General features: G+C 47.8%; 1 protein-coding gene across 1 annotated transcript in view; it reads left to right on the top strand.

The window, feature by feature from the left end:
* The first annotated feature begins 1,948 nt into the window (after window positions 1-1,948).
* The window catches only part of VILL (villin like), a 55,083-nt gene continuing 48,435 nt past the window's right edge, over window positions 1,949-8,596 (top strand). Inside the window, exon 1 of the mRNA XM_074946375.1 lies at window positions 1,949-2,083. The gene's annotated coding sequence lies outside the window, so the exon portion shown is untranslated. The remainder of the gene's footprint in view (window positions 2,084-8,596) is intronic.

Raw genomic sequence — 8,596 nt, 5'->3', positions numbered from 1 at the left:
CTGTTCCTAACCAGTACACCAGGCCTGGACAGAGGACCTTCAGAATGAAAAGCGCAAGTCTCTCGAGCTTGAAGTAAAAGCAGGCTTTGCACCGGGAACTGTAGCAGAGCCAAATCCTCTGTGGATTGGGCACAGGGGGGAGACAACACACGTTCACCAGTGGATTACATTCTCCTGGAAGACGATGCTCATCCCAAGGCCCACAGTGGCTCAAATTCCAGACAGGACCCCATTCATGTAGTGGCCACTATCTTGGCTGACACATTGGAGACTGAACCGGAGCTAGAAGTATGAGTCTCCATCACTTGAACTAATGATCCAGGATCTGTAATATTCTCTGCCTCAGTAACACACCCACTGACTAATTGCTGACGGGAGCTCTGTACCCCTGAAGAGCTGCCCCATGTGTGCCAAGCAGGGCACCCAGAAACTGGTCTACCTAAAATCAGAGGCCACATTTGAAGACTGCCCCAGGTCACAGAGCCAGAAATAGAACCCAAATCTACTGCCCTATGAGAAAACCGCAAGACCAGGCTTTTCCTCACTGTCCCACTAAAAGATGTGGGGCTACTTTGAGAAATGAATACCCAATGCTCCACTTAAAATAAAACCCTGCATTACTTTATGTGAAGGGCAACAGGAAGGTTACGCTGTGGCCAAAAATTTGTGCACCGGTGTCTAAAGTTTCATAGATAATGTGCGTTCTAGTGACCACAAAAGGCCTTTCCCACATCCCTGTATGCCACCACCAGTATAATGTAACCATTATTAAGGCCTGACTTAAAGATTTGTACAGGTCTTATTTTGTAAGGGCTGAAGATAGAACCCCCACAACCGAACTGGAGCCATTACTAAATGGAAAATGAGATGCAATAGTCAGAAACTAAGGAGCTTTGCGTTAATTTGGGGTGAGGTTAGCAAATGAATTCCTGTTCCTACGACGTTATGTGCTGTGGTCTCTGAAATGTGTCAGTCTTTCAAATGGCCTTTAAAAATAAACATCTGTGGGCAAGATCCTTAGAGGGTCTGGGTCGGTGTAGTTCCATCGCTGTCATGCCAACGCATACTAGCTGAGGGTCTGGCCCATAGTGGTGGGTGTGGGTTAACCCTAAATGGCTAGGAATACTGCAAAGAACAAATCAGTGCAAGCCTAACAGGCAGGATGAATTGACCATAGGTTTGTTACCGGTCTCTAAGAGCTGTGTGCCCTTAGGGTGCTTGTATGGCTCTCATATGGATCTCACCACACTTCTGAGAGGTAGGGCAGTCCTATTTCCATTTTACAGATGAGGAAGTAAGATAGAGAGAGGCTAATGGATGCTGCTACCTTCCATCATATTAAATATTGACCTCCAGGAGCACCTTTGACTTTTCATGGATAAGCCCGAGCATGGTTCCTGGACACAGGCGTTTACAATTTAAATTATTCAATGACCCACCTCTGAGTTGCCAGTCAGAGCTTCTGCCCATCAGCTCCAGCAATTCTCTGCTTGTGCACCATGGACTGAGGAGAGAAGTTACAGGCTGGCAGGATGTGGCTAGGAGATGGGGAGATTGAGCAGGATGGGGCCTGGCAAGTTATTTTACAGCGGGTCAGCCTTGTTGGATGATCTGATGCTCTGTCATGTGACCATGTCATCCAGACATCGGTGCATTCCACTGCCCCCGTAAACCTATGAAAAAAAAATCCAACACCCACTCTGTAAATGCAAGCAAAACAGCTCTCTAGCAAAGCAGCTTGTAATCATTAATGCCCATTGAATTTGTAACATGGATATTACAGAAAAGCCAGTGTCTGCTGAGCCCTGACAATGAGCCTAGAAAACCTTGGGTAGAAGCACGTGGCTTCCTGGGTCTGTCTCTTAGCAAGTCTCATTGAAGGGAATGGGTGTGATCTCTTAGGAGGAGGTTCCCTGTAGTTAAGTACAGTATTAAATTACTGATTTCTGCAGTTCCCCTGCTGACAGAGGTGGCGGAGCAGCAAACAGTGTCTGACTCTAGCTTGCCGAAGGGGTGAGAACGCAGCTTGTGGGTGTAGCTGGAAAGGCAGAAACTTTGAGGAGACCTCACACTTTATAGCAAGGTAAGCTTCTTTTTTAATCCTCTTCATTTCATTTCTAAATGTCGAAGCTGTGGCATGAGCACTCCAACTGCGTGGCAGAACAAAGCCCTGTCAATGTCTTATCAGTTGTATTTAAAACAAAAATGGGGCCAGAGCCTCAGCTGATGTCAACCAGGGTAGCTCCATTTACACAACTGAAGGGTCTGAACTGAGAATTTCATGCACACACAAACCTTTCGTCTCAGATTTCTGAGAATCTGGCAAATCTGCCTAACACCTCTGCTCTGAGGAAACATAGGCTTTTGGACTGGTTATCGCCCCAGGCTTACCTTTATTTTCATGCAACACATAATCAACTCTGTTTTGTTTGACACCCCTCATTTGACTTTCTGCTGAGTGGGAATTTGTTTAAGGTTGAATTTTTCGTCCAATTGTTACACGGGAGGGCAAAAACAAATGATCTGGAAGGTCTAGATCAACAGAACACACTATTCTCATGGCCTCATCAGTATAGATCTGCTAAAAGTCTGAATACGCAGCAGTTTGCTGCTTAAAAGGAAGTGAAGGCTCTGTTGTATGTAATCTGTTTGTGCTTTGTTACCTCCCAAGTTCGCCCTGTTCATTTGAGAGGCAAATTATACTAAGGAGAAATTGGTTTGTAATGGAGTTCAGCTTCAGGCTTATTTGTTGGTATTTTTCTTAGGCACGTCTCCTAGGGACATGACATTTATAATGTGAAGGAGAAACCATGTGAATTAGCATCTGTGGGAGATTTGCATTCCTTAAGCAATATACTGGCGAAAGATGCAGACAAAGCCTACGGTAACTGAAGCAAACTTGCTCTGTGGGGAGTGGAACTACACCGTGATGAAGCTCTATGCTGTCTTTACACAGAGTAGCTAGGTGTGGCTCCGACCTTGCAAAGGATGTGGCAGTAGGTCACTGCTAGGAGCAGCCTCCTTCCTAGCATTCCCTGGGGGTTTTACAAGGCCTTTCCAGTTGGGATCCACTGCATGGTGGATGCTGCTTGCTTTCAAAGTACATGGGCAGTACCGGAGAGCCCAATCCAGACCACGAAACCATTGCCTGTATTTCCATGCCTTGCTGCGGGCGCTCAGCAAAGGCAGGTGAGCCTGTTTTGACTTTGCACAAACAAGCTGCCTTCCTCCCCTCCCCCCCCTTCCCCTCCCGCCAGCAATGATGTAGGTCTCATGACATTATTTGCTAAGAAGGACTTTGTGGCAACTGTTGCTAAGGCTTCCCAAATGGGAATGGCGGCCTCTTGCCATGCTTTGAGGCAGAGCCACCAGGTTTGTTCTGAGGCAGGCACCTGAGGAGGGAAGAAGGCAGTGCTCCAGGCAGGAGGGGAGCGGTGGTAAAAAGAAGGTTTTGTGGCTATTGCCCACACGGTATCTGTGCTGTGGAGAGAGGGTGTCCGTCTCCAGACCTGCTAGTGCAGCAGTTTTCACTCCACGGATCCACAGCCACCTCCGGAGAAGTGGCCACTTAAGCATCCATCTGTGCTGCACCATTAACCACGTTGGGTGGCCTGGTTCAAACGCAGCTGGTTCCTGACAGGGGCTCTGTCCTATGTGGTTGGGGCCTAGCCAGTGCTGCCTGCCCAGCTCCCATTGGGTGCAATGGAGCTGGATTGTGTCTGTGTTCACGTCATACTTCCGAAGCGTCCTGTCCAAAGAAGTGGACAGTCCTACGTTTTACCACAGTTCAGGGACACGATTAAGGTCTTATCTGCTACCAAAATGGGAGGGCCACACTTTCACCAAGTCTATGGAGCATCCGTGTCATAAAATGCCATATTGGGTGTTACAATAAATAGGTTCCCATAACGGGGGGATATTGTGTAATCACGTACAGGAACTTAGGGTTTGTCTACTTGGGGATATTCAGAAAAATTAATCCAAAGTAACTAAAGGTGTGAATTTAAAGTGGGTTGGTTAATCTGCATTAAACCCCCATGTGGACATTCTTATTCAGAATTAATAAGTTTTTATCTTAATTCACTTTGTAAGCTAAACCAAAATAGCCTGAATAAGTATGTCCACATGGGGGTTTAATGCAGTTTAATCAATCCACCTTAAATTCACATCTTTAGTGTATTTTGATCAATTTTTCTGAGCGTAGACAAGCCCTTGAAGAACTCTACTTTCAGGAAGTGCTTGATGAGACAGAACATTACATGTGGAGGAAGGAACAAAGCCGGAAGGTTGCACTGTCTTGGCTCTTTATGCTGCATTCACAATAGCAGGGGACCTCTAATTGTCATGTAGATTTGGCCCTACTGTTCCATTACATTTTGCAGCCCTCTAAAATCTGACTTCTCAATATCCATTAATTTTCCCAGCAGAATTTGCTGTGTTCATCTCCTCACAGAGAGTTCACCCAATTGCATCGTTTCCAGCTTACTAATAGATTCTCTACTAGCTCTCACTGCCATCTTGCCCCCGCAAACTCCTCCCTCTCGGGAAAGTAACACTCACTCCCAGGTTATGGGAGTTAGCGCATCAAGAGACGAGCACAGTGTATACCTCACGCTACAGTGTTTGCAGTGATCTTCTTAGTGTTCTGGATGGTCATTGGAGACGAAGTCCAAACTGGAACATTGAATCCAGCTTTCAGGGACATTCAGATCCATACTGGGATCCGAACTTCATGGCTTGGTCCCAATTCTAGTTAGAGAGCATCTCTTATCCCAGGGTTTCACATCCCCTTCCTGACCCGACAGCCACCCACATACACGCCCTTCCATCACCCTCAGTCACAGAGGAATCCATACCTGACACTCTCACACAAAAACACATCTCCCCCTAGTCCCGTGGAGCCCCATAACCCCCCCCCCCCCAGGAGATGGGGTTAATGGCAAATAGGAGACACATACCAGTGATTTTCACGGCTCATAGGCACATCCTGTTTCTAGCACAAAACAATGTGATTACTTCCATGACCCGTATGGGACTATTCAGGCCAAGTGCCTTCAAAACAACTTCCCTTCCTGGGATTTTTTGCCCTTCATTCTCCTAAGGCCACGCTCGCTCTCATTCTCCTGGCTCAGCACTTTGTTGTATAATAACAAGCTTCTCTGCTGCTCTCTACCCACCTCAAAGAGATTTGATGTATTGGGGATGCTAAATTGTATGTTTGAGCGCCATCCGTCTTGGGCCTTTACAGTGGAATGTGTTTCGAGCTTCAGACCCCCACAACCTAAATATGCTCCTTTGGCATGTCATGAGCATGAAGTCTAGGCTTCTGGCTCCTGTGTGTTTAAAACAGCTCTTCTGGAAGCAACCAGACATGATACAACACATGGCTCCCTAGAAGCTGGATTCTGTGGAGCTATGTTAGCTAGACAGTAGATATCTATAGCTATCTCCCAGTAGGGAATGTGTGTTGTTAAGGTTTTGTCAGCATTTAAATAAGATACGTACAGGTAGGGTGACCAGATAGCAACTGTGAAAAAATGGGACAGGGGGTGGGGGGTAATAGGTGCATATGTAAGAAAAAGTCCCAAAAAACAGGACTGTCTCTTTAAAAACAGTACATCTGGTCACCCTACATACAGGCATATATCTATAGCTGTGAGTGTATCTATCCTATTTTAACCATGGGAGTGCACACACACATCGACATTAAAATTCAGTCTTTGCCATGCAGTGGAACTGGAGGTAACAAAACCAAGGTGTGTAGTACTATGCGGTAACTGTTGATGGAGGCTGACTTTTTCATCTTGTATCTTTATTTCCTCTCCTAAATTCTTATATTGTGCGGCGGTCTTCCGGCGGAACAGCTGCCATGTTCAGCCCCAGAGGTGGCTGCATTCCAGTGGGTGGTGAAATAACACTGATGTGTGTGGTTAATCCTGTACTCCTGGACCAGACGCTCCTTTTCTGCATCACTCAGTGTTGCGGTCCTGCCGGTGCACAGACAGGAGCCTTTTTGGCAGAGTCGTGTGTTTGGACAGGATACTGGGTCTGCTTGGCCTGCAAGGTACAGGGAGAAACAAAATACCCCTTGCTGTTAATGAGCCCAAACTGGTCTTTTCCTGTAAAGCTGTGTTGGTGGCAGGTTGTTTCAGACACCTCATCCTTCATGGGCTAAACTGGGTCACTAGGCTGAGCCCAGGGTAAGGGGCAAAGTATAAATTGCTCCCCACCCCAACGAGACCAATGTGACTGGAGCTTCCTAGGTGATACTGTCTCAGGGAGGACCCATTCCTTCCCTGCTCCCGTCACTCTTGGTGGAGCATCACTTACTCCATTCCTTTGTGAGGGTTAATTTATTACACCGTCCTTGTGCTCATTCAACTCCACTGGTTAGTACTAGGAGAGGGGAGGAGAGGGGAGAGGAGGGGCTGGGGTCAGGCCTTCTGCACCCACTTGCTCACCTGGTGCACACCATCCCATTGAATCAGCACGGGGTGTTGCTGTAACCCCAGCTCGGCACCGACGACCATAACAACTCAGCTGCTGTAACAGAGGCGAGTGGCGCACTCTGCAATGCACCTGCACTGCTGGACTGTCCCCACCTGTTGCATGCAGGAGTCCCAGAGCTAGGAGCATGAGGCTCTGTGCTTTGAGCTAAAGGATTAAATCGATGCGCCGAGAGCTGTAGCGAACTCATCTCCTCTGTGGATACAGCACGGAGGGTGCAATGTATGTATCACATGCTGCCGATGGCTTACAGAGCGCTCCCAGTTAGTAATAGGATATATGCATTGGTGAGGGGTGACACTGTTGCCAGCAGCTCTCTGCATGTTCCCTACAGCATGGTCAGAGACGATAGGATAAACCTGTACCACACGGCTGGCATTGACCGTGCCCCTGCAGGGTGCTGGTAATATTCTCCCAAGGGAAGATCACCTTGAAGTCTGGCTCTGTTTCGGGGACCTCAGAGCTTAGATCCTCCCCATGCTGCATGAAAGCGACTGGAAGGAGCGGGAGTTGGATCTGGTTGGTCGGCAGCTGCTTATCTCTCGCCAGTCGTGCTTCTACTTTCGTTCTGTTGTGTGTGACCATGCTGCGTCCAAGGGTATGATAACCAGACAAAGGGCGAGCTTCCCTCTGCAGCGACGGCCGTGCACCTGAGTCCTGACTAAAACTGCCACTCCTGGACGGAGACGGACACCTGTTACGAGCCATGCGGGAATTTCAACACCAGCGTCCCAGCTTGTTTCACCTGTGACCTCAGCCATGCACCAGCTCTTCAGCAAGAAAAGGGCAGCCCTATAGAACTGCCTGCCCTCGCCTCTGGAATGTCTGATGAACTCATTCTGAGCTAAGTTCGAGAGTTGGAATAAACATTAATCTCTCTGTTTGCCATTTGAAAGCTAACAGCATGGACCCAGTCCTTGCAGCCCGCTGTGTGAAGTCAAGGGAGCAGAGTTGAGGATGAGGCCTACCTGCTTTCACGGGGGGACGATAACTACCTAAATCGATATGTAGACACCCAGATAAGCAGAGGAACCGAGCAATCCGGCCTTGGTACCTCTAACAATCAGGCCGCCCATTTAGGTGCTTGCTGTCTAGACACTACAGCTAAAACCTGGGTGCCTAAATTGGGCCCCCACCTCGAGGAGCCCCAAATTAAAAGCCACTTTTGAAAATCTGGCCTTGAATGGTTTAGAAGGGGGAACCCCAGAGCAGAGATCTGTGTGGTGCAAAATGTCTTTTAATTTTAATGCAGAACCCCAACGGCATAAAAGAAATGAAGTTAAATCTTATACAGCCTGCAGAGAGCTTGGCTGTTGCCTATTTGTTACTTGGCTCATTTCCTTTTGAAGAAGCCTTGTAGGACGTTATGCTCGGGTAACTCAAAATCCTTTTCCCAGCCTTGCTTCTAGTGGGACTATTTCACCTGCTCTCTTTTAACAGCCTGATCTTCAGCGGGGCCACCGCACACAGCTCCAGGGGAAGGCAGTGAGATTGGCAGGGGCTGAAAAACCAGGCCCTCTATTTTGGCTGTGACCATGATGCCTTGTTTTAGAGGGACGTGGCTCTGCTTGAGCTTCTGAAGGAGGCTCAGTGTATTCACAGTGAGCAGGAAGCACTTGCTCATGCTCACACTCTCTCCCTCCCCCTCCCACCCACTGCACTCCCGAATGGCTCAGCCCTGGGTGGCAATAACCTTTGGCCGTTCGGCTCAGTAACAATATACACAAATAGAAAAGGAGTACTTGTGGCACCTTAGAGACTAACCAATTTATTTGAGCATGAGCTTTCGTGAGCTACAGCTCACTTCATCCGATGAAGTGAGCTGTAGCTCACGAAAGCTCATGCTCAAATAAATTGGTTAGTCTCTAAGGTGCCACAAGTACTCCTTTTCTTTTTGCGAATACAGACTAACACGGCTGTTACTCTGAAATATACACAAATAAATCTCACCAAGGTGGTCGAGGGATACAGCCTTTTCCCCTAGGCTGTGCACGCTGCCGCTCTGATAAGAGGCTGCTGGGAATAATTCTAACCAGAACGGCTTCCGAGGAAAGGAGGAAGTGGAGTTAAAAAGAATCCAGTTGTGTTT

The sequence above is a fragment of the Natator depressus genome, chromosome 2, assembly GCF_965152275.1.
Source record: "Natator depressus isolate rNatDep1 chromosome 2, rNatDep2.hap1, whole genome shotgun sequence".
NCBI classification, from domain to species: domain Eukaryota; kingdom Metazoa; phylum Chordata; order Testudines; family Cheloniidae; genus Natator; species Natator depressus.
This window is presented reverse-complemented; position numbering and strand designations above follow the sequence as displayed.